A 25,723-nucleotide genomic window follows, 5' to 3' on the forward strand; every position below is an offset into this window, starting at 1 on the left:
GTAAGCAGTAATCCAAAGATATACCAAAGTTTAAAAATTACAAATGAACCTCATGAATAAAACTGAAAAACAAGGAGTGGGTTTGGAAAGGATGATAAATATTTACCCTGGAGTGAGGTACCCTGGTTGCAAGCCTGAAGTATGTGATTTAATATAGAGCTATTAAAGGTGTGGTGATGTTACGGATAATTTTGATCAATTGTAACATTATGAAACAGTAACAGCAATATGACATCTGGAAGCTCTTAAATATTTAATAAATGGAGGTTGTGACAAAGATTTTCTCCTTGAGTAAGGTTGAGACAGGTTTCTCTGTGCTTTTTTTTTTTTTTTTTTTGGTCTAGACCTCATCCTTGGGCCTTATCTTTAACCTGCTCAGCCCAGTTTGAATAAGAATCCTGCTAAGTCAGTTTTGCAAGCATCTCCATAATCTTGAGATCTCCTCACAGTAATTATCTATCCACTGAAATCTCCTCATTCTGCTCACTGACTACAAGTCACCTGCTGCTTTTCCTGCATTTGGAATTGAGTTCCATCTCTCTCCCTTATTAGGATAGTCTTAACACCTAATACGATAGTCCTGAATAAAGTCTTCTTTATGATATTTAAAATGTTAGAATGATTTTTTCCTTAACAATTGAGGCTTTAGTCTAATAAAATCATAAAACTCCACAGAGAGTTTTGCATTGAGCGTAGTCCAAAAGTGGTCTAATGAAGAATTTCACATAATTCTTTTCATGCTCTAATCTCCAGCATTTTGCAAAATGCTAGAGTAAGACCTACACAGAAGAATAACTAGACTTTATAGAATTATACATTTTTAACCTGAGTTATGAAAACAAGCACGGTATATGCAAACTTACAGATAAACAATTTGTCCTAATATCCCTCATAATCATTTGCAACCATAACAGAGCCAAAAGTCAACAAAATATATGTAGGAAAAAACCATCCTTTATTGATCATAAAGTCTTAAGTTTGCTTTAATGTATTTTTTCATGATTCTTTCTCCTAGAATAAACACTTCCACCTTTTACTTGTTATTGGGCTCTGCATGCAGAACATTCATTTTAGGTACTAGGCAGAGTTGAAGTAAATAGTCATGGCCCCTACACTCTTGGAGCAATTTAAAAGAGGCTTTTAAACTTGATTTATATACTGCTGGAAAGAAAATCATGGTATTCTGGAATCCAGACTAAGAAAGTATATTAAAGACAGGAGAGTGGCCAATAGTTTTAAATACTCTGATTAGTCATTGATTAGATCAGCCTGGTAGAATGGTAATTAAGAAAGCCTAATTGGAGTATGCTTGTGAGAAATGAAAGAGAAAAATTGGAAAAGTGAAAATAGACAATTTATTTGAGGAATTTTGCTAGGAAGATAACTTAAGAAATGGGGCAGTAGTTGGTGTGCAAAAGTGGAGAAAGGAGTCAGGATAAAATTTATTCATTTGTGGTGTCTTCATTTTAAGATGGAAAAAACACCAGCATGCTTTAAAATGATGAAACAAATATAGTAAAGTGTGAAAGATAATCATGTAGGATTTCAATCAGGGAAAATTTTTGGAGTAATGGTCTGGAGTAGATAAGACCCTAAATTGGGTTTACTGCATAAATGAAGGGACTGACAATACATAAATGCATGCATATGTCATCTAAAGTAACTGGAGGAAAAGCAAAGGAATAGGATGAATATTTTGAGAAATGTATGAATGAGGGGGATCGAGGATGTTCTCAGCCAGTGACCAAGAATTAAGGAACGTGTTTGGATATTTTGAGATTATGTATAAAACCTAGATAGAGGACAATGTACTCCAAGGGCTAAAATAGACTTGCTTTTTCTCTTCCCCATGGTGACTGCAGCCATGAAATTAAAAGACACTCCTTGGAAGGAAAGTTATGACCAACCTAGATAGCATATTCAAAAGCAGAGACATTACTTTGCCAACAAAGTTCCATCTAGTCAAGGCTATGGTTTTTCCTGTGGTCATGTATGGATGTGAGAGTTGGACTGTGAAAAAAGCTGAGCACCGAAGAATTGATGCTTTTGAACTGTGGTGTTGGAGAAGACTCTTGAGAGTCCCTTGGACTGCAAGGAGATCCAACCAGTCCATTCTGAAGGAGATCAGCCCTGGGATTTCTTTGGAAGGAATGATGCTAAAGCTGAAACTCCAGTACTTTGGCCACCTCATGTGAAGAGTTGACTCATTGGAAAAGACTCTGATGCTGGGAGGGATTGGGGGCAGGAGGAGAAGGGGACGACAGAGGATGAGATGGCTGGATGGCATCATTGACTCAATGGACGTGAGTCTAAGTGAACTCCAGGAGTTGGTGATGGACAGGGAGGCCTGGCATGCTGCGATTCATGGGGTTGCAAAGAGTCAGACACGACTGAGCGACTGATCTGAACTTTCTCTTCCCACCATTTCTCCCAAATTCTCCAAATGAGACAAAATAGAAAGTCTGAGCCAATCTGTCTGTCTCTCCTTCCTTCTCTTAACTGCCCCAATCACAGTGAAGAGGTAATAAGACACAACAAAGTAGGTTACTCCTCAGTGGAACAGAAAAAGGAGGTGAGGCAAAGTGGGCAGGGTAACAATCCCTACTAAAAGAAAAGAAGGAAGCACAGAACTGCCAGGAAAAGCCAGACAAGCAGATCTACGGTAAATAGATACTGAATTCTGTCACTTGAAACAAATTTGTGTTTTTATTTATTTTTTTTACTGTCATGTCTTAGATATATGGCTATCTTATTAACTAATACCACTTCTTGATTATAAAGTCATGTGTGTGTGTTTTAATCACTCAGTCATATCTGACTCCATGCAACCCCATGGACTGTATGTAGTCCACCAGGCTCCTCTGTCCATGGGATTCTCCAGACAAGGAAACTGAAGTGGATTGCCATTCTCTTCTCCAGGGTTATAAAGTCATATCACCAGCTAAAAGGAATAGATGTCTTTTCAACTGTGAAAGACCAGCAAAACTTCAGTGTCTTTATGTTTTGAGTTTGTTCTGATTCAACTTTGACTTTCCAGTGAAATTACCAGGGACACAGTCAGAAGTAATGTATAATTCAATTTTAGGGACTTGAGTCCTACTGCTACTGTGTGACTGCAGTCTAAATAATTTCAAATGCCCTCAGTTCAGTTCAGTTGCTCAGTCATGTCTAACTCTTTGCAACCCCATGAACTGCATCATGCCAGGCCTCCTTGTCCATCACCAACTCTCAGAGCCTACCCAAACTCATATCCATTGAGTCGGTGATGCCATCCAACCATCTCATCCTCTGTTGTCCCCTTCTCCTCCTACCCTCAATCTTTCCCAACATCAAGATCTTTTCAAAAGAGTCAGCTCTTTGCATCAGGTGGCCAAAGTACTGGAGTTTCAGGTTCAACAATCAGTCCTTCCAATGCACATCCAGGACTGATCTCCTTTAGGATGGAGGGTTCTAAATTAATACAACATGATGGTGATTTTTTCATAATTTGAATCTTGATACATATTTTCTATTTAGTTTCCTGTTAATTATTAATATGCATATTTGAATTCACTGAAAGATTTCAATAACTTTAAAGAGTAGCCAATGACTTCTTTAAATTTTTTTATAGTTCTAGTGCCTAGTATAACAATTTCCAGTTGAACTATTAATAAAAGAAAAGCATTTTAAAATACAATGATGGTGGTTTAGTACAGGAATTTTAGTTAATATTGGGCTTTGAATATAGACAGTCTGAATATGCTGTTAAAAATAATTACAGTATAAGTAGTGTTATCCCAAGTACATTATGGTCATTTGATGATATTATTATGACAACCACACATACATATTTGTAAGACTCATACAAATGGAGTCTTCTAGAAGGGGTAGTATACAATTTGCACATGCAAACATGGCACTTCAGGTTTCTGACATGTATTTTCTATGCCATAGAGAAGTGGGAATACTGGTATACATGATATCCATTCTGAATGTCCAAAAGGAGTTGCAGAGGAAAATAACAGTGTCTTTCCTAATACATATGGAATAGTCAGTTTAAAATTTAAAATTTTACTTTTCTTTCCCAATATAAACTACTCCATTCCACATTAAAAAATTAAATTATCCTTTATGGAATTGTGCAAAAAAATTCTAAAAGTATCTCAAATATTTTTTAAAAGGCTGCTGTTACTGTGGTTATCTGATTCATATCATAAATAGCTGTGCATCTCTAAGTATGAAAAAAAAAATCTTGGGATAGAAGTGAAGCACATACTTAAAACAAGATCTTCTGTCCAGTAGCTGTGTCTGAACAGAATAGTGATGAGCCCCAAATAAACACCCAACAATAATCACTGTATATACACCAGTCCCTAGTGAGCTGTATATTAATGTCTGGCAATTCATGACAGAATTCCTAATTTCATAGCAGCTCTGCTGCTGCTAAGTCACTTCAGTCGTGTCCGATTCTGTGCAACCCCATAGATGGCAGCCCACCAGGCTCCGCCCTCCCTGGGATTCTCCAGGCAAGAACACTGGAGTGGGTTGCCATTTCCTTCTCCAATGCATGAAAGTAAAAAGTGAAAGTGAAGTCACTCAGTCGTGTCCAACTCCTAGTGACCCCATGGACTGCAGCCTACCAGGCTCCTCTGCTCATGGCATTTTCCAGGCAAGAGTACTGGAGTGGGGTGCCATTGCCTTCTCCCCATAGCAGCTCTAGGCATGAATAAAGATTTATTAAGGTAGTCAGTAAATATTCCTAAACACCAAATTGTTTTTTTTTTTTTAATTTTCCTATTCTGCTTTAGGAGATTAAAGAAAGCCTGTATTATGATACTAAAAGATACTGATTGAATCAACACTTGGCATCATATTAAGTTCTATTTAATATAGTCAAAAGTTAATATCTATATTTATACTCATTTTTTTTATTGCTAGGATAAAAACTAATGGTAGGAGTAAGGGTCCCTTTCTTATTATTATTTTTTTTTTTCTTTACTGTCTATCTCCGAGTTTAACCTCCACTCTCTCCCTGCACGACTCCCTACCATCTGCCTTCATGATGGCAGAATCTCTGGAAGCTTTTCTGTTTTCATGAATAATTTTAAGAGATTAAAAAAAATATATTTAATATGAGCTTCTGGTGTAGAGAAATACCTTCTCTTTCACCAGACTTGAAGGGAAATATTTTTTCCCTCAGACAGACATATATCTGACAGATACAGATAAAATACATTTACATTCATAACCATACTATTTAGATAGAAGATGATTTTGAAAGTGAACCACAAGAAATGATGGTACTATATCTGAAGGCTTATATCTTCATTATCCATTCTCCATTATCTAAGCAAGTTCAGTTCAGTCACTCAGTCATGTCCAACTCTTTGTGACCCCATGAATTGCAGCACGCTAGGCCTCCCTGTCCATCACCAACTCAAGTCTTCTATTCCTATTTCAGCCCCTTGTCTGGTAGTCAGGCACATCTTCAGATCAAGATGAACATATCTAGTTCTCCAAAGATTGACCCATCATCTCAATTCTTTTCTACTGTTCCCCCCATAGGAAACAGAATAATGCCCTTCCCTCAAAAATGTTCACATCCGAATGTTTGCAACCTATGTTACCTTACATGGTAAAAGGGACTTTGAAGATGTAATTCAATTTACTGACCTTAAGATGGGGAGATGACTGTGGACAAAATTTAATCACAGGAGTTATTATTTATTTCTTGCTAAAAATAGAGGACATTTTCCAGACTATGTTCAGAAAGATGTGAGATGAAAGGAAGATCAGAAAAATGCAACACTGTTGACTTTCAAGATGGAGGAAGAGTCCATGAGCCAAGGAATGTGAAAATCTAGAAAGGGCAAGGAAACGGAGTTTACCTAATTTCTTCAGAAAGGAATATAGCTCTCTAACTCTTACATTTTAGCCTAGTGAGACCCCTCTCAGACTTCTGATCTACAGAACTATAAGTAGTAAACTGATAATTCCTAAGTTTCTGATAACATATCCTAAAGGAAAAGCATTTCTAAGAATAAACATTGCCTTTTTTTCCTGGCACTAAAATAAAATCCTGTATTTTAAAGATACCTCATTTGAATATTCTATACTCTGGATAAATTAAGAACTTTTTATTTCCATTTCAAAATGTGCTTTTCCTCAGGATACCTTTAAATAAAGATTTGCTCTGATGAATTTCAAATATAATGTTATTAATATTTAGAAAACAATGTAGTTATGTGGACTTTTTTGTATCTCACTTGTTATTTAAACAAAAATGCACCAATAATTCTGTTTATGTGAAATTCTTCTTAAACTTGGATATAACTCTCATGCACTAACTTTGTATTCAACTATATCTGTTGGGTAGATAAAGGATTACATCACAAATGGATAAATGAACAGAGGAATTAAATGAATGAATCCTTAGTTATGCATTATAACTAAAAAATATCACACTACCTTCTGAGTCATCTTAGAAAGGTCCAAAGGTCTGTGTCTCACCAATGAATCTCTTTTACCAAATACAGTATCAAATATAGGAATAGTCATTAGTTTTGAACAGTTACATTTTGTTTACTTTGATCAAATTTATATTATACTATTATTCAAGTATGCTTATTCTATGTATATACACAGGCTTATATAGTTTTAAAGTTGTACAAAATAAAAGTCTGTGTATATATAAGGACAGTCCACTAATAACTTGATTATTGGACTGGATTAATGTTTCTTATTTGATATTAACAATATAAATCATTTTTCTGAGTATGAAAAGAACTACTCATTTCAGAATATAAAACACTGATTGATTATATCTGTATACCTCTTTCCAGTCTCTGTTTCACTTATTTTGTCTCTTATTTCCTTCCTCCTAAAATTTTGAGCTACAATTGCTCTTTTTCTAGTTCCTTTAAGTAGGCCTGTGTTGCTATGAACTTCTCTCTTTGAACCATTTTTGCTGCAACCCATAATTTTGTTATGTCATATTTCTTTCATTTTTCTCTAGGTATTTTTTATTCCCCTCTGATTTCTTTGATGATCCATTGGTTGTTCAGTAGCAGGTTTTTTAATCTCTATGTTTTGTAGTTTTTCCTATTTACTCTTATGATTGATTTTTGAACTGAAGTGTGTCGCTCAGTTGTGTCCAACTTTATGACCGTATGGACTGCAGCCCACCAGACTCCTGTGTGTGTGGAGTTCTCCAGGCAAGAATATTGGAGTGGGCAGCCACTCCCAGTTTCATACAATGTGATCTCAGAAGATCCCTGATAAAATTTCAATCTTCATAATTTACTGAAACTTGTTTTGTGACCTAATGAGTAATCTAGTCTAAAGTACTTTCCGTGTGAACTGAACAATGTGTATTCTGTTGCTTTTGGGTGGAATGTTACCTTTATGTCTATTGAATTCATCAGATCTAATTATTCATCTAAGTTTATTTCCTTATTGATTCTCTGTAGAGAATCTGTAGAGATGATCTACCCATTGGTGTAAGTACATGTTAAAGCCCCCTATCATATTACTGAAAATTTCTGTTTTGGTCCTTTAATATTTGCTTTACATATCTTAGTGTTCCTTTTTTGGGTGCATATACATTTACAATGTTATTTCTTCCTTCTGGATTAATTATTTTATCATTATATAGTACTCTGTCTTTTTTTAGTCTTTGTTTTAATATCTATTTTGTTGGATATGAGTAGAGCTAATCCAGCCTTCTTATTTCTATTTGCATGAATTATTTTTTCCCAAACTTTCATTTTCTGTGTCCTTTCTTTTGAAATAAATCTGTTATAGGCAGCATACAGATGGGTCTTTTTCACCATTCAGCCACTTTTTGACTGACAAATGCAGTCCATTTACACTTAAAGTAAATACTGATAGGTATAAAATTACTGCCAGTTTGCTAATTTGCTTCCTGTTTTTAATTGGTAATTCCTCACTGTTCCTTTCTTCTCTTCATTCCTCCCTGTGATTTGCTGGTTCTCCTTAGGATTATGTTAGATTCCTTCATCAGTTGTCCTTGGGCATTTAATACAAGATTGGAACCAGTATGCTGTTCCATGTCTGGTTCTAACTGTTGCTTCTTGACCTGAATACAGATTTCTCAGCAGGCAGATAAGGTGGTCTGGTATTCACATCTCTTGAAGAATTTTCCACAGTTTGTTGTGAAGCATATATATATATTTATTTGAATTTTATATATATGAATTTCCTGTGTCTATATCCAACCTTCCCTCCCAGAGTATGAATATTAAAAGAATTGACTATAGTTAAAAAATAAAAATACAAATAAATCAACAGTAAATATATTGTTAATGAGGATCTACATTTGGAACTAAAGTAAACCAAAACCAAAGTAACACACGTCTTCTAGCAGCCTCACTAATTTACTGATAAACCGTTGAATCCCTATAAAACAAAGCAGTTGTGAGCTAACAAACTTCAATGTTCCCCCCATTTTTTCCTGGTCTCTCTCAACAGTAATTTCCCTGTCCCACTACTTAGTATTTATTCTAATCGTGCCAGTCTCCTCTTGGTCACCTACTGATACTCCTCTGCTGTTAAAGATTTTGCTCATTTTACTACATGACAAAAGACTGCAAGAAGATGAAAAGCAGTGCTGAAGTGTACTTTCTCTCCAATGTATTGAGCTTTTTCAGAACTGCTCAGGCCTAACAGTGATACTTATAGGTCCTTCTATTCATGAAATAGGGAAGGGATGGTTTTCATGTTTATAATGTGTATACACATGCATATATTTCCAAGTTATTGGAATAGATACAGTTATGTGAAAATGTATGCACTTTACTTTTCTTCTATGCAAACAAGAATCATAGTTTATTCATCTTTGAGTTCTTTGCACAGTGTGAAAAGCTATAATCTTGTCAGATAAATGTGAAATATATGTACCCACTTAGCACAAAACTATTGCTTCAATAATCTTGGTCACATTTTACAGCAGTTCTTTGAGATAAGAGTTAAATATACTGTGTCTCAATTTCTTTTACTTTATAAATGGATGCAAGTATATTATTTTTATAGATTCATTTCTAGTGAAAATCTTTGGATCTTTACATTTATCTCACCACTACTACTGCTGCTGCTGCTGCTGCTTAGTTCCTAGACTCTTCTTTAATGTGTTCCAGATGAAACTTTTCCCTTATGAAGCTAAAAATGATTATGTACACTTATGAAATCAGTATGAATATCACAGTGAGTCTGGAACATTTTGATTTTCTACAAAAGCAGTTTTTGGTTTATTAATAAAACCTATACAGAGAGCCTGATAATAGTTTTCATTAATTACCTGAAATATTTGGCACATTTATTTGGTGGTCCAATTGTCTGATGAAATTCTAGTAGACTGTGGTTCATGTAAACCTTATCTTGCATCCTAAATATTAATGATCCCTAGTAACAATTTGCAAGTAAAAAAGAACTTCAAAATGCTTTGACAATGAATCTAGTCAACTACATCACTTTGCTTTTGAATCCCTAAACATTTCATATGCTGAAGAATTGTTCTTGCAAATCCATAAAAACATTATTCTCATTTGACAATTTCAGCAGATATCATATCTGGGAAAATAACAACTCTTCAGAATGCTGACCCTGATTTTTACTTCTGGTTCATCTTTACTTCAGTGTTCATAAATTGTCTTATTGTAGTGATTCATAAAATATTAAAAATAACCCATAATGTAAAGGAACACAATATTTATGGTTCACTTTATCTGTATAAGATTTACCTGAAGAATATATAAATAAAATTGATCAGAATATCCCAAAATAAGTGACAAAACATTTTGTGCTTATCTCTTTCCCCTTCTATTTTAAGTTATTTCATATTTCATCTGCCTTTCCATAAGTCCTATAAGTAATTCCCCAGATTTACTCCAGATAGTCTAAATCACCAGATGGTCAATACAGAAATCAGATTGAATATATTCTTTGCAGCCAAAGATGGAGAAGCTCTATACAGTCACCAAAAACAAGAAGAGAGGCTGACTGTGGCTAAGATCATGAACTCCTTATTGCCAAATTCAGACTAAATTGAATAAAGTAGGGAAAACCACTAGACCATTTAGGTATGACCTAAATCAAATTCCTTACGCTTATACAGTGGAAGTGAGAAATAGATTCATGGGATTAGATATTATAGACAGAATGCCTGAAGAACGATGGTCGGAGGTTTGTGACATTCTACACGAGGTGGTGATCAAAATCATCCCCAATAAAAAGAAATACAAATAGGCAAAATGGTTGTCTGAGGAGACCTTGCAAATAGCTGAGAAAAGAAGAGAAACTAATGGAAAAGGACTGATCTCTTTAGGATGGACTGGTTGGACCTCCTTGCAGTCCAAGGGACTCTCAAGAGTCTTCTCCAACACGACAGTTCAAAGGCATCAATTCTTTGGCACTCAGCCTTCTTCACAGTCCAACTCTCACATCCATCCATGACCAGTGGAAAAACCATAGCCTTGACTAGACAGACCTTTGTTGGCAAGGTAATATGGCTGCTTTTTAATATGCTATCTAGGTTGGTCATAACTTTCCTTCCAAGGAGTAAGCATCTTTTAATTTCATGGCTGCAATCACCATCTGCAGTGATTTTGGAGCCCCCCAAAATAAAGTCTGACACTGTTTCCCTATCTATTTTCCATGAAGTGATGGGACCAGATGCCATGAACTTCGTTTTCTGAATGTTGAGCTTTAAGCCAACTTTTTCACTCTCCTCTTTCACTTTCATCAAGAGGCTTTTTAGTTCCTCTTCACTTCCTGCCATAGGGTGGTATCATCTGCATATCTGAGGATATTGCTATTTCTCCCGGCAATCTTGATTCCAGCTTGTGCTTCCTCCAGCCCAGCATTTCTCATGATGTAAACTCCAATACTTTGGCCACCTCATGTGAAGAGTTGACTCATTGGAAAAGACCCTGATGCTGGGAGGGATTTGGGGCAGGAGGAGAAGGGGATGACAGAGGATGAGATGGCTGGATGGCATCACTGACTCGATGCACATGAGTTTGGGTGAACTCTGGGAGTTGGTGATGGACAGGGAGGTCTGGTGTGCTGCAATTCATGGGGTCGCAAAGAGTCGGACACGACTGAGTGACTGAACTGAAGTGAATGGCAAAGTAGAAAAAGAAAGATATACCCATTTGAATGCAGAGTTTCAAGGAATAGCAAGGAGAGATAAGAAAGCCTTCCTCAGTGATCAATGCAAACAAATAGAGGAAAACAATACAATGGAAGAGACTGGAGATTGCTTCAAGAAAATTGGAGATACCAAGGGAACATTTCATGCAAAGATGGCCACAATAAAGGACAGACATGGTATGGACCTAACAGAAGCAGATGTTAAGAAGAGGTGGCAAGAATACACAGAAGTTCAATACAAAAAAGATCTTCATGACCCAGATAATCATGATGGTGTAATCACTCACCTAGAGCCAGACATCCTGGAATGTGAAGTCAAGCAGGCCTTAGGAAGCATCACTATGAACAAAGCTATTGGAGGTGATGGAATTCCAGTTGAGCTGTTTCAAATCCTAAAAGGTGATGCTGTGAAAATGCGGCACTCAACATATCAGCAAATTTGGAAGACTCAGCAGTGGCCACGGGACTGGAAAATTTTAATTTCAGTCCCAAAGAAAGTCAATGCCAAAGAATGTTCAAACTACCACACATCTGTACTCATGTCACACACTAGTAAAGTAATGCTCAAAATTCTCCACACCAGGCTTCAACAATACATGAACCATGAACTTCCAGATGTTCAAGCTAGATTTAGAAAAGGCAGACGAACCAGAGATCAAATTGCCAACATACACTAAATCATTGAAAAAGCAAAAATAGTTCCAGAAAAACATCTACTTCTGCTTTATTGACTATGCCAAAGCCTTTGACTAGGTGGATTACAACACAATGTAGAAAATTCTTAAAGAGATGGGAATACCAGACCACCTCATCTGCCTCTGAGAAATCTGTGTGCAGGTCAACAAGCCACAGTTAGAACTGGACATGGAACAACAGACTGGTTCCAAATCGGGAAAGGAGTATGTCAAGGCTGTTTATTGTCACCCTGCTTATTTAACTTATTTGCAGAGTACATCATGCGAAATGCAGGGCTGGATGAAGCACAAGTTGGATATAAGATTGCCAGGAGAAATAGCAATAACCTCACATATGCAAATGACACCACCCTATGGCAGAAAGAAGAACTAAAGAGCCTCCTGATGAAAGAGGAGAGTAAAAAAGTTGGCTTAAAATTCAACATTAAAAAAACGAAGATCATGGTATCTGGCCCCATTACTTCATGGCAAATAGATGGGAAATAATGGAAACAGTGAGAGACTTTATTTTGGGGGGCTCAAAATCACTGCAGATTGTGACTGCAACCATGAAATTAAAAAAAAAAAAAAAAAAGCTTCCTCTTTGGAATACAAGCTATTACTTATTTAGACAGCATATTAAAAACCAGAGACATTACTCTGCCAACAAAAGTTCATCTAGTCAAAGCTATGACTTTTCCAGTAATCATGCATGGATGTGAGTGTTGGATTATAAAGAAAATTGAGTGCTGAGGAATTGGTGCTATTGAACTATGATGTTGGAGAAGACTCTTGAAAGTCCCTGGACTGCAAGGAGATCAAACCAGTCGATGCTGAAGGAAATCAGTCCTGAATGTTCACTGGAAGGACTGATGCTGAAGCTGAAACTCCAGTTCTTTGGCCACCTGATGCAAAGAACCAACTCCTTGGGAAAGACCCTGATGCTCTTCAAGATTGAAGGCAAGAGGAGAAGTGGACAACAGAGGATGAGATGGTTGGATGGCATCACCAACACAGTAGACATGAGTTTGAGCAAGCTCTAGGAGTTGGTGATGGACAGGGAATTCTGGTGTGCTGCAATCCATGGAGTTGCAAAGAGTTAGACATGAGCGACTGAACTGTACTAATTCTCCAGCTGATTAATCTAATTCCTTGAGCAATTATTATATAATCCTCATTAGAAATGACACATATCTTCATTTGGGAATAATTTTATTTGGCAACTAATGGACTACTACATCTGGTATATGTTACAAGCAAAGCAGGATATTAGGCACCGGTATTCTTTGTTTTCAGTCTGTTTCTTAGCATTTCTGAGTCCTTGGTCCAGGGAGACTGTCTGACGCTCCATTTTCTCTTATTTCATCCAATATGAGCTAGAAAAAAAAGACTGTGATTTGGCAGATTAACAGCACCTGTTATGACTTTTTCATTGTTGGTCATTGAGCAGACTACACACAACCAATGTTTTGCAAGGGCTGGATTCTTCACGGTGCATTCATTTTAAAACTCAAATGTGCAATACTATTTCTCTGTTTACTGCATTCTCAGTTTTTTGTGATCCCTGCTGTTGAAATATTTAAAACCTTGAAAGTAATGACTGGAATGATACTTTCTCTTAAATTATCAATCATCTTAAATCTCTTAAATCATCTTAAATCATCAAAATTCATTTTTCATCAGAGTTAAGTGTTTAGAAAGCAACTTAATTATGCTAGATCCTGCCCTAAAACTAGTTTTTGTTTTTTTTTCTTAAAGCAAGAAAATATACTTTGTTCTTATTGCATGGTTCTTTTATTATTTTATTCTTCAGTGATTTTGCTTCAAGACATTTTATGCATTATAACCTTTAGTAGTGACATGAAATTCTTGCAAGATGATTTATTAGGAAGGCACACTTTTACTTTAATATGTCAAAGAATCATATTTCTAGATAAAACATCTTTTTAGGTTTTCTTCTAGAGGAACAGACATAGGAAGTTATGCTGTCTGAACGATGGTCACTCAGTGGTAGTATTTCACTAGGAAACTCTTTTCTTTTAAATGATTATTTAATGACTTAATGTGATCTAGTTCTTGTGCAAAGGAGAAAAAATTAGGCATTTCTTACAAAAAAAAAAAAAAAACAACAAAACCCTAATTCTCTATAATGTGGAGATGAAAGTATAAATAAATCAATTTCAAATTATATGAGACTATATTAAAATATGAAAGAAAGGTTAAGAGCACAGGATATAAAATTTAGGGACCAGGACGATCAGAGTAAAGAATTCTGAACCGGGTGTTGAAAACTAGTAGTTGAAAATATGTAGCTGACTCTGATGGAAAGTCTAGAGCAAAGAAGTAAAATCAATAGTTATCCATGCAAAGGTGGTTATAAACTTATCTGCTCAGTTGTTACTGAGGTCCTCAGTGAAGAACAGGGGCGAAGTTTGAGTGTTTTAGGTACAAACAGGAGAGTTTATATTGAAACCTTGTAGAATATAAATTTTTAAAATTTTGGATGAAAAAACAGGGACAAAGAGGACTAAGATGTGATAAAACAGATGAGAGACTATTTAGTAGAAAACTGTCAAAGGCCACTGAATGTTGGAATGGTGGGAAGCATATTCTGATGTAAGATGTGCTCAGCTGTATCAATGGATGTGGGAAATTAAAGTCTGAAAAAAATACTAGTGAATGTAGCAACCAAAATTTAGTATAACCTTACTCATAAACATTTTCAGTAAAGAACAAATTAGACTTCTGTGAAATATCTAGTCTTTCAAGTCTTAAGTTGTAAAGATTACTTCTTTTTATGTTCCTACAGTTTCACTATAACAATAACTACTGTCCACAGTCACTGCTTCCTCATGGTGGACACTTCTGCAAGCACTGTATAGCTTCATGCTCTGGAGGCCATTGGCCTCCACACACACATGCATACATGATGTGGATTAAGCAGAGATACCATATAAAATAAAAATCTATCCCTGTACTGGTTTACATTATTATCTTCTTCATTACAAAGAATATCTACTATTCACATCTGCTCACTATATACTCTCCCCTGTTCTCCTATAACAGCAGTTTGGTTTTTTTTTTTCAAAATTTCATATTATTATTCCTTTATGTAAGTATACATTAGATTTGATTATTGATCTTTTATATTATTCTTATATATTAATATTAAAATAAAATTGAGTTGAGCTTATTTTATCTCTATATTTGAACTGTATTTCTAATAGGACATATTTCTAGAACAGTAATGATTAAAGTGTATGTGTATCTTAGTTGACAGTTTATAAGGGTTCTACAACTCACATTTCCACCAGTAATTATAATGAATTCAATTTCCCCACCTCACCAGCCTGCTTATTTTCATTACATTTAAATTTTCACTAGTGGGACACATGTTCTATTGTTGTTTTAACTGCACATTAATTTGATTCATATTGGGATTTATTCTTACTTAAAATTTAGTTTTCTTCTTTTGTGAGGTGCCTGTTTCTATTTGAAATTGATTTATAAGACTTACTTAGGTATTATAGTTATTTATTTATTTAGTAAGTGAACAGACAGTAACAAAGTTTTCTGAATTAATGACTTATTTTGTATAAAGGATTTGTCCTTGGTGACTGTAGAAACTACCATAATCAGGTAACTACTTGCACTACTGTCCTCTATGAAAATCAGGATACAGGCAAGCACACACAGCAAAATCTGCTCAGTTGTTACTGAGGTCCTCAGTGAAAATTACAATTTGTCTTGAATTATGAAATGAACTTTTCACATATTCTCAGTGCCATCTTCATTGATGCTTGTAAGAGTATATATATATATATATATATATATATATTCATACTGTGATAATGGATATATGCTTAATTTTAATTACTAATTCTACTTGTTGTGTATTTGGCATTATTTCCTATAGCACATCATGCTGTGAAATACATTCACACTGAGCTAATTCTTCCCATTCACATTAATGAAAAGAATAGGAACACATAATTTCTTAAAAGAACAGTAAGAGCCAAGTGCTAAAAAAAAAAAAACAACCTGCTTTCACTTACATAGCTCTCTTAAGTAATTTTTCTACTAGCAAGTCAAATATTCAATCCACTGCATCAGAGAAACAGAATTCAATCTTTTATTTGATATAATTATTTCCCTCTCATGAACTTTTTGCCCCTGGCATATTTCTTGCTACGAATGTAAAATATTTTAATTCATTTATCAAAGAATTAAAAATGCTACAGATGTACCAGTGTTCACAGTAATTACGAAATATCAAGCAATATATGAAATATCAAAATTAAATCACACAATCCTTAGATTCATAAAATCCAGCAGGGACATTATGGTACTTCAGTAATTACTTATTTCTAACTGCAAATAATAAAGACTCAAGTCTTAGAGAAATAAATATTTATTATCAGATTTTTTTTCTCTCTCCCAGTATCACTTCAATGGAATAGATAAATTTAACACACAATTCACCATATGTTAAACTCTCCTTACCTTAATTGTCATTGCCTTGCTAATGGCAAAGCTAGTTAAATATGCAACTAAATATGGAAATCTCCTTTTTAAAATGAGGAAGAGACCACTAGAAAATGTTATAGGTCAAATTAGAATAAAAAAAATTTTAAGCTGTATTTCTTCTGTAAATATCGGTGGCATTGTAACTAGCATAAGACTGACTCGATCTAGACTCATTCATTTTGAAAAGCCCATCCTAGATAAAAATACAACTTTTATATAAGTAAATGGATTTTCTCTTTTGAAAAAGGCATCAAATAAAAACAATTTCAGTTATTATAATCAGATGCTCCATAAGACAATTATTTTCTTATCTGCTTACTATGATTTCCTACCTTCCAAATAAGTCATCTGAAGAAAAGCCAAAATGATTTGCTAGTATGCACATGTTGTTATTGTTGATTATGGAAAAAATGTTTTTTAAAAATAACATTTTCATGGAATCATAAATGATCATTTAGCAGTTTTAGTAACAAAACTTTAAATATTATAAATTAATATTTCAAATTTCTAAAGGGATCTTAGTAATAACAGAACTGTGGCTGGGGCAAGAGAAGATAGGCATTCACTTCAGGTGCAGGATTTAGGATGGGGCAAATAACTCAGCTTTCAAGATGAATGTCTAAAATGCAATATTTTAAAAATCCAACTTAATGCAAAAGATCAATGAGGAGCAAAATACAAAATTTGTAAATAAAGAAAAGGTCTGACTCTGCATTTGCATAACTCAACTACACTCAATTTCCTGTACTATTAATAAAATACACTCAATGCTGGCACAACTAAAATTGGAAAATTTGATTTCCTAACATTACACTACAAAGCCATGTTTTTAAAAATCATGATATTTTGTGGTAACAAAAAGAAAAATAAAGAAGGATAGGTGATGATTTTGTATCTATCAATACTGAGATTAGACAAAAATGGTTCTCCAAAGAGAAATTATTCTCAAAAAGAGTAAATGCAATAAAATTCATTGATTACTATCTTTTGCTTTCTCTTCATTGATTCTTCCAATACAAACTTACAGTTCACAGGCATAATTTATTTATATTTTAAATATATCATTTATTTATATCATAAATTTTATATTGGATATAATTTATTATTCACTAATATTTATGTGGTTAACTTCTGTTTTGTGCTTCCCTTGAAGAAAACGAGTACGTCAAGGCTGTATATTGTCACCCTGCTTATTTAACATATATGCAGAGTACATTGTGAGAAATGCTGAGCTCAAAGAAGCACAAGATGGAATCAAGATTGCCGGGAGAAATATCAATAACCTCAGATATGCAGATGACACCACCCTTATGGCAGAAAAGTGAAGAGGAACTCAAAAGCCTCTGGATGAAAGTGAAAGAGGAGAGTGAAAAAGTTGGCTTAAAGCTCAACATTCAGAAAACTAAGATCATGGCATCTGGTCCCATGACTTCATGGGAAATAGATAGGGAAACAGTGGAAACAGTGTCAGACTTTGCTTTTTTGAGCTCCAAAATCACTGCAGATGGTGACTGCAGCTATGAAATTAAAAGACGCTTACTCCTTGGAAGGGAAGTTATGACCAATCTAGATAGCATATTGAAAAGCAGAGACATTACTTTGCCAACAAAGGTCTGTCTAGTCAAGGCTATGGTTTTTCCAGTGGTCATGTATGGATGTTAGAGTTGGACTGTGAAGAAAGCTGAGCACCAAAGAATTGATGTGTTTGAACTGTGGTGTTGGAGAAGACTCTTGAGAGTCCCTTAGACTGCAAGGAGATCCAACCAGTCCATTCTGAAGGAGATCAGCCCTGGGATTTCTTTGGAAGGAATGATGCTAAAGCTGAAGCTCCAGTACTTTGGCCACCTCATGCGAAGAGTTGACTCATTGGAAAAGACTCTGATGCTGGGAGGGATTGGGGGCAGGAGGAGAAGGGGACGACAGAGGATGAGATGGCTGGATGGCATCACCGACTCGATGGACATGAGTTTGGGTGAACTTCGGGAATTGGTGATGGACAGGGAGGACTGGTGTGCTGCGATTCATGGGGTCGCAAAGAGTCGGACATGACTGAGCGACTAAACTGAATTGAATAATTCAACTTTCACTGAGAGAACCCTCTGGAAATTTCTGCCATGCACCAGTCAGTAAGTAACCAAGAAATGTAGTCAAATCACCTACAGTAGCAGCAAATGTTAACTCTAAAATTGGTTTAGGAGTTGGTGGAACTTCTTAACAAGGTCAAATAAGGAATATTTTGAAGATACCCATTTCCATAAACCATTGATTCTATCTTTATCTTTAAATCCAATTAGCAACTATTTTTGTGCCACTGCATAGTATATTTGTCCTTTTGACAAAACTATACTATTTGTTTAAAATGTTTACTGAAGTAAAATTTATTCAGAATTGTTTAAAAGTAGAAAGTTGCAGATTTAAGAAATAAGAGAATTCAGGTTAGGAATATGCTAAGCACAGCAATCTTATTTTAGTAAAGAGTTACTAAAACAGAGTCTGAAATGAAAAGCAGAGATAGTAGAAATAACTTACTGAAAGCAGATGGTTGCCATAGTGATGAGATACATTCACTCTTGTGTTGATTGAAGGGAACTAGCAGAGGCCACAGAGGATGGATATCTTTGGGAACCTTTTTTTCCCCAACTTTTCTGTCCTAGTAAAAGATGGAGAGATTTAAGGTCAGAGAGAGCATGAAGATATTACAAATGAGAAAATTCTTCTTTAACCCAGCAATTATTAGCAGAATTAACTCCAAAATTATGTGGTCCAAATGATGGGGCAAATATTTAATAAAAATTTAATAAAAGTTGAGCTGGTGTGGCCAATAGATTCTACCTTGAGTATTATTCTTAACTGATTTGGTCATAGATGCCAGAATGCAGTTTAAAATAGACAAGCCACTGGTTCCTGGAAACAAAGGTGCAAGTATTCCTGTTAGCTTTTGGAATGTGAGCCAGGGAATAGCACACAGGGATCAAAGTGCTTTTCAGTAAAAGAACCAACAAAACAAAACTATTGGTGCATAGAAGAATCTATAATCCTAACCAAATTAGTAATGTCTATAACCCGTGCCTCAAGCCTAGAGCTATTCATACCCAAAATACCAGCATATAAAATCATAAACAAAAAAGAAAGAAATATCAGACTTTATAAAAAGTGAGAAAGTACTTTAAAAAATAGTTTATTTGGACTACTTCTTGTATTTTCACTATAAAATCAAGTTCTCTTGAGTATATACTTGTGGAAATATTTTATTATTTTAAATTTATTATTTTAATTGGAGACTAATTACTTTACAATATTGTATTGGTTTTGCCATACATCAACATGAATCCACCAAGGATGTACACATGTTCCCCATCCTGAACCCCCTCCCACCTCCCTCCCCATACCATCCCTCTGGGTCATCCCAGTGCACCAGCCCCAAGCATCCTATACCCTGCATCGAAACTGGACTGGTGACTAGTTACTTATACGATATTATTCATGTTTCAATGCCATTCTCCCAAATCATCCCACCCTCACCCTCTGTCATAGAGTCCAAAAGACTGTTCTATACATCTGTGTCTCTTTTGCTGTCTTGCATACAGGGTTATCATTACCATCTTTCTAAATTCCATATATATGCATTAGTATACTGAATTGGTGTTTTCCTTTCTGGCTTACTTCACTCTGTATAATAGACTCCAGTTTCATCCACCTCATTAGAACTGATTCAAATGTATTCTTTTTAATGGCTGAGTAATACTCCATTGTGTATATGTACCACTGCTTTCTTATCCATTCATCTGCTGATGGACATCTAGGTTGCTTCCATGTCCTGGCTATTATAAACAGTGCTGCGATGAACACTGGGGTACATGTGTCTCTTTCAATTCTGGTTTCCTCAGTGTGTATGCCCAGCAGTGGGATTGCTGGGTCATAAGGCAGTTCTATTTCCATTTTTTTAAGGAATCTCCACACTGTTCTCCATAGTGGATGTACTAAGTTTGCATTCCCACCAACAGTGTAAAAGGGTTCCCTTTTCTCCACACCCTCTCCAGCATTTATTGCTTGTAGACTTTTGGATTGCAGCCATTCTGACTGGTGTGAAATGGTACCTCACTGTGGTTTTGATATGCATTTCTCTGATAATGAGTGATGTTGAGCATCTTTTCATGTGTTTGTTAGCCATTTGTATGTCTTCTTTGGAGAAATGTCTATTTAGTTCTTTGGCCCAGTTTTATTGGGTCGTTTATTTTTCTGGAATTGAGCTACAGGAGTTGCTTGTATATTTTTGAGATTAGTTGTTTGTCAGTTGCTTCATTTGCTATTATTTTCTCCCATTCTGAAGGCTGTCTTATCACCTTGCTTATAGTTTCCTTTGTTGTGCAGAAGCTTTTAATTTTAATTAGGTCCCACTTGTTTATTTCTGCTTTTATTTCTAATATTCTGGGAGGTGGGTCATAGAGGATCCTGCTGTGATTTCGGAGAAGGCAATGGCACCCCACTCCAGTACTCTTGCCTGGAAAATCCCATGGACGGAGGAGCCTGGTAGGCTGCAGTCCATGGGGTCTCAAAGAGTCGGACACGACTGAGCGACTTCACTTTCACTTTTCACTTTCATGCATTGGAGAAGGAAATGGCAACCCACTCCAGTGTTCTTGCCTGGAGAATCCCATGGACGGGGGAGCCTGGTGGGTTGCCGTCTATGGGGTCGCACAGAGTCGGACACGACTGAAGCGACTTAGCAGCAGCAGTAGCAGCTGTGATTTATGTTGGAGAGTTTTTTGCCTATGTTCTCCTCTTAGAATTTTATAGTTTCTGGTCTTACATTTAGATCTTTAATCCATTTTGAGTTTATTGTTGTGTATAGTGTTAGAAAGTGGTCTAGTTTCATTCTTTTATAAGTGATTGACCAGTTTTCCCAGCACCACTTGTTAAAGAGATTGTCTTTTCTCCATTGTATATTTTTGCCTCCTTTAATGACCTATATATAGAAAGCTATAAAACACTGGTGAAAGAAATCAAAGAGGACACTAATAGATGGAGAAATATACCATGTTCATGGATCGGAAGAATCAGTATAGTGAAAATGAGTACACTACCCAAAGCAATCTATAGATTCAATGCAATCCCTATCAAGGTACTAACGGTATTTTTCACAGAACTAAAACAAATAATTTCACAATTTGTATGGAAATTAAAAAAACCTCGAATAGCCAAAGTAATCTTGAGAAAGAAGAATGGAACTGGAGGAATCAACCTGCCTGACTTCAGGCTCTACTACAAAGACACAGTCATCAAGACAGTATGGTACTGACACAAAGACAGAAATATAGATCAATGGAACAAAATAGAAAGCCCAGAGATAAATTCACACACCTATGGAAATATTTTTGAAAATTTTATCTTTGCATTGGGGATATATGTAGACCTATAATTGATTCATGTTGAAGTTTGACAGAAAACAACAAAATTCTGTAAAGCAATTATCCTTCAATTAAAAAATAATTAAAAGAAGAATACATTTAATAAGTTAAATTAGTTTTGACTGAGAAGTTGATTTGCGTCTGGGAGAGAGAAGAAATAGACCTAACATAAGAAAAATGAAATAAACTATACTCTATTGAAAACAAAACTAATGTCCAAGGAAATTTAGGACTCTGAGGGGATAGAATATGATATATGGATTTGCTTATCAGGATATTTTCTAGTAAGCATACTTGTATTGAGTTTTTAATAAAGAATAATTTTATATGGAAAATGACATAATAATGGTTTCCAAACATTGTCACATCTTTCCTTCAAGAAAAAATAATGCAGAACTAAAATATACCAAAAGATAAATGCAGAACTATTCCGGTTGAATCAGGAATGGAGGAATGGGTACCTCAAATGCTCAGATCATTTTGCAACCATTGCTTCTTCTCCCACCAACTCACAACTGGCTTTGTGATATTCCTTTTGATAAGAATCACTGGAAAACAACTTAGACTGGAGTTTGGACAAACTCTCTATATATGAATGTCAGACTAGTTTTTAATAACTGAAGATATTAATATCCAACAATAGCTTCCTTTTAACTTCATTTTAGCAAATGAATGATAATCAAAAAGAAAGCAAGAACATGCTACCATGTGGAGACTGTGTGGACACAGAAATAACTCAGAACAGAGAGATTTATTAGAAGGCTAAACATTAATCCAGGAAAGAAGTGGCTGTGTTCTAAATCATGATAGAAATCTTGGACAAATGGGACAGAAGAATGAATAGGTTCAAAAAAATATTTGGATGATAGGACTCAGAGGATTAGATGGTTGGATTTCTTACTGGCTATGGGAAAGATAAGAAGGAGGAATAAGTCAAGGAAGAATGGATTTTTGGCTCAACAGTGGAGTGAGTGATACTAATCCACAAGATAATAAATTTAGGCTGAGTGATTTGAGTTTGACACATGTGGAGTTTCTGAGGTCCCTGAGAAATTTTAAGTGGAGATGCTGAATTCATAGAGTTTTAGGTCCATATATCAAGTAAGAGCCAGAAGAATGCAGATATACAGATATATATATATCTGTATATATGTATATACACAGACACATATATGTATATAGCTGACAATTGAAGCAATGAAAATTGATGATATCAAGTTGAATGTAGAGAGTGAAACTGTAAGGAAAATAAAGGTAGAGCAAAGGAGAGGAAAATAATAGAAGGGGATTTATAGAAGATGTTTGTTGAGTAGAGAGCATGAGATGAGGAGCCTACTCATAAGAATAAAATGGTAGTCACAAAATATGTTTCTCCAGAGCTATTCTTACTCAGGTGAATATCCTTTTAAAACTTTTGTTCCACTACTAAGCATCAAAAGTCCAGATACATAGCAGTATTATTTACCTTTATGAACATCCAAGACAAATACTAAATAATTGGATAATGAACTTAGATTACTGAAAATCTAAGGCTATGTCTCCACTTCTAGATATTCTAGGTTCAGAAATGATTTAGCTCCTTTTTGACTGGTGAATGTGATTGGAAATTCTATTAAATACTGGCTTTTGTTTGTAAATTGTAAGTCAAAATCCAATAAGGTAACTACTATAACAGATTAGAATCAAATAACTGTGTTTAATCTATAAAGATAATTTAAAAGATAAAAAAAAAAAAAACTCAAAAACATTTGCTTTCCAAAAAAACAAGTTCTATTGGAAGAAAATCTGGAGAAAATCAAAATTTGAACTATACCAGAGCAATTCTAAATCATGATGGTTGGTCACATAGTTTTAAGGCATAAATAATAAGAAAGCACAACACATTAAACACAGGATTATAGAAATAATTTTTCAAAGGGAAGAAATAAAAAAATAAAAACGCAAAGTTTAATTTCTTTACAAATTATTTTAGTAAATTGTACTCTAGGTGTCTCAGGCATAGCAGATTCCTACTGTGTACCAGAACAGTGCTTTCCAGCCATCTGTCTTACATTCTTAATATGATCTCTTTACAACTGTTATGAAAATTTAGTTGTTAAAACTATCTTACAGGTTAGAAAACTAAGGTTAACAGAAATGAAAATTACATAGGAAGTAAATAATGCAGCAAAAAATTTCACTTTGGTGTGTTACTTTTCCATTCTAAATAGAAAAGTGGTTGTCTTCAATTTCTTCAGCAGTATCTTATAACTTTTGGAGTAGATATCTTTTGCCTCTTTAGGTAGGTTTATTCCTAAGTATTTTTTGTTTTCTTTTTGACCCCAAAATAAATGGAATTCTTTCTTTAACTTCTATTTCTGATACTTTGTTCTTATATTATTAACTTTTTAAAGTTGTTACATCATTATTTGTTTCTAGGTTTACATATAATTGACTAATCTACCACAGTGGGATAATACAGTAATTGCTGCCAAGTCGCTTCAGTCGTGTCCGACTCTGTGCGACCCCATGGACTGCAGCCGACCAGGCTTCTCCGTCCATGGGATTCTCCAGGTAAGAACACTGGAGTGGGTTGCCATTTCCTTCTCCAAATACAGTAATTATGTTAATACAAATAATTTCTCCCATTTTGCATGTAAAAGAACAAAACATGTAGCCCAACAGATGCTAAGGGCTGAGGTCTAGGGAAGGAATCCATAGCATGGCAGATAAGGAAATAAGCAGATAGCATGTTCTGACTGGGCTATCTTCCTGTCCTTAGTAATATGCCTAAAAAACTCTGTCACCCAACTAGATGTGGGTAAAGGAGTTCTGACAGGAGACTGACATTACCAAGGCACAGAATAGATTAGAGAAATGTGGAAAATATATCTCAGAAAGGGTAAACAAAAAATATTCAACATAACTGCTAATTGCAGGGATGTGATACTCTGAATATTTTATGCACTAATGATGTCATTTCACATAGTCCACAAAGATTATCTCTTATATTATTTGAAAATAAGATAGCTTTTAGAAGATTCTTTCATTCATTATGCTTTAATTTACATAATATAATTAGTTCATACTCTTATTGGTATTCTGACTTGCCATAACAATCCTTCATTTTCAAACACTTCTTGTATGCTTCTTTTAAATTTTGGCTGCATAATTTCCACTTAACCTCTGCACCCGTGTTGCTCTTTCAATTTCCATAATCAACTAACCATAATTTCTCTTTTGAGTAATGTTCTGTCTAAAATCCTGACTGGTTTTACTTTTATTTATAAATTTTAACCTGTTCTGTATTGTCCCCTTTTGTCACGTAAAATTATGAATCCAGAAGAAAACAAATATTTCAAGAGATAATTTTTCCACAAGTCACTTTTTTAGATAACTAGAAGGAGGTATATTGATAAAAAATGTTCTCCAGAAGACAAACCATTTAAATGAGATATCCATCATCTAGTAGTCAGTTGTACTCCTATAGTGTCTTAAGAGATATAGTTAATCAGATTAATACACATATATTCTATTTAAAGAAATTTTAATGTATATCTTCTTAACATATGCGTTATCTCAATATTTTTCAAATGAGTAAACTGAAACATAAATCATATGTATGCTGACAATCAGCAAAAAAATAATGATGAAATACCAATTCCAACCAGATTTACCATCTCAATAGTTTACACACACATCACTGCATTTTAAGGCTTGTGTACACAGACTCTTATAATCTCACTTTTAGAGGATAAAATATTAGTCTTTTATTTTTGCATTATAAGAAAGTCCTGAGTTTCTAAATATTTTTAACTTATCAGTCCTTTACAAGGAAATAACTGGACAGCAGAAATATATAACAGGTCAGCATTTATAGGACAGCATTTATAGGAGACCATGGCATGATAAGAACAATAATCTGAGCTTGCAACTGTTGCCATCCATCATATAGGAAATACAAATAGAGCTGATATTTGGGAAAAG

The 25,723-nt window shown here is 34.9% G+C and overlaps 1 long non-coding RNA gene across 2 annotated transcripts in view; it reads right to left on the reverse strand.

Moving 5' to 3' along the window:
* LOC139183630 (uncharacterized) overlaps positions 1-25,723 on the reverse strand; it is a 218,954-nt gene that overhangs the window by 132,753 nt on the left and 60,478 nt on the right. For both annotated transcript variants that reach the window (XR_011567182.1, XR_011567183.1), the window contains one exon: positions 18,879-18,999. This is a non-coding gene — a long non-coding RNA (uncharacterized lncRNA). The remainder of the gene's footprint in view (positions 1-18,878; positions 19,000-25,723) is intronic.

This window comes from Bos indicus, chromosome 6, assembly GCF_029378745.1.
Source record: "Bos indicus isolate NIAB-ARS_2022 breed Sahiwal x Tharparkar chromosome 6, NIAB-ARS_B.indTharparkar_mat_pri_1.0, whole genome shotgun sequence".
Classification (NCBI taxonomy): Eukaryota; Metazoa; Chordata; class Mammalia; order Artiodactyla; family Bovidae; genus Bos; species Bos indicus.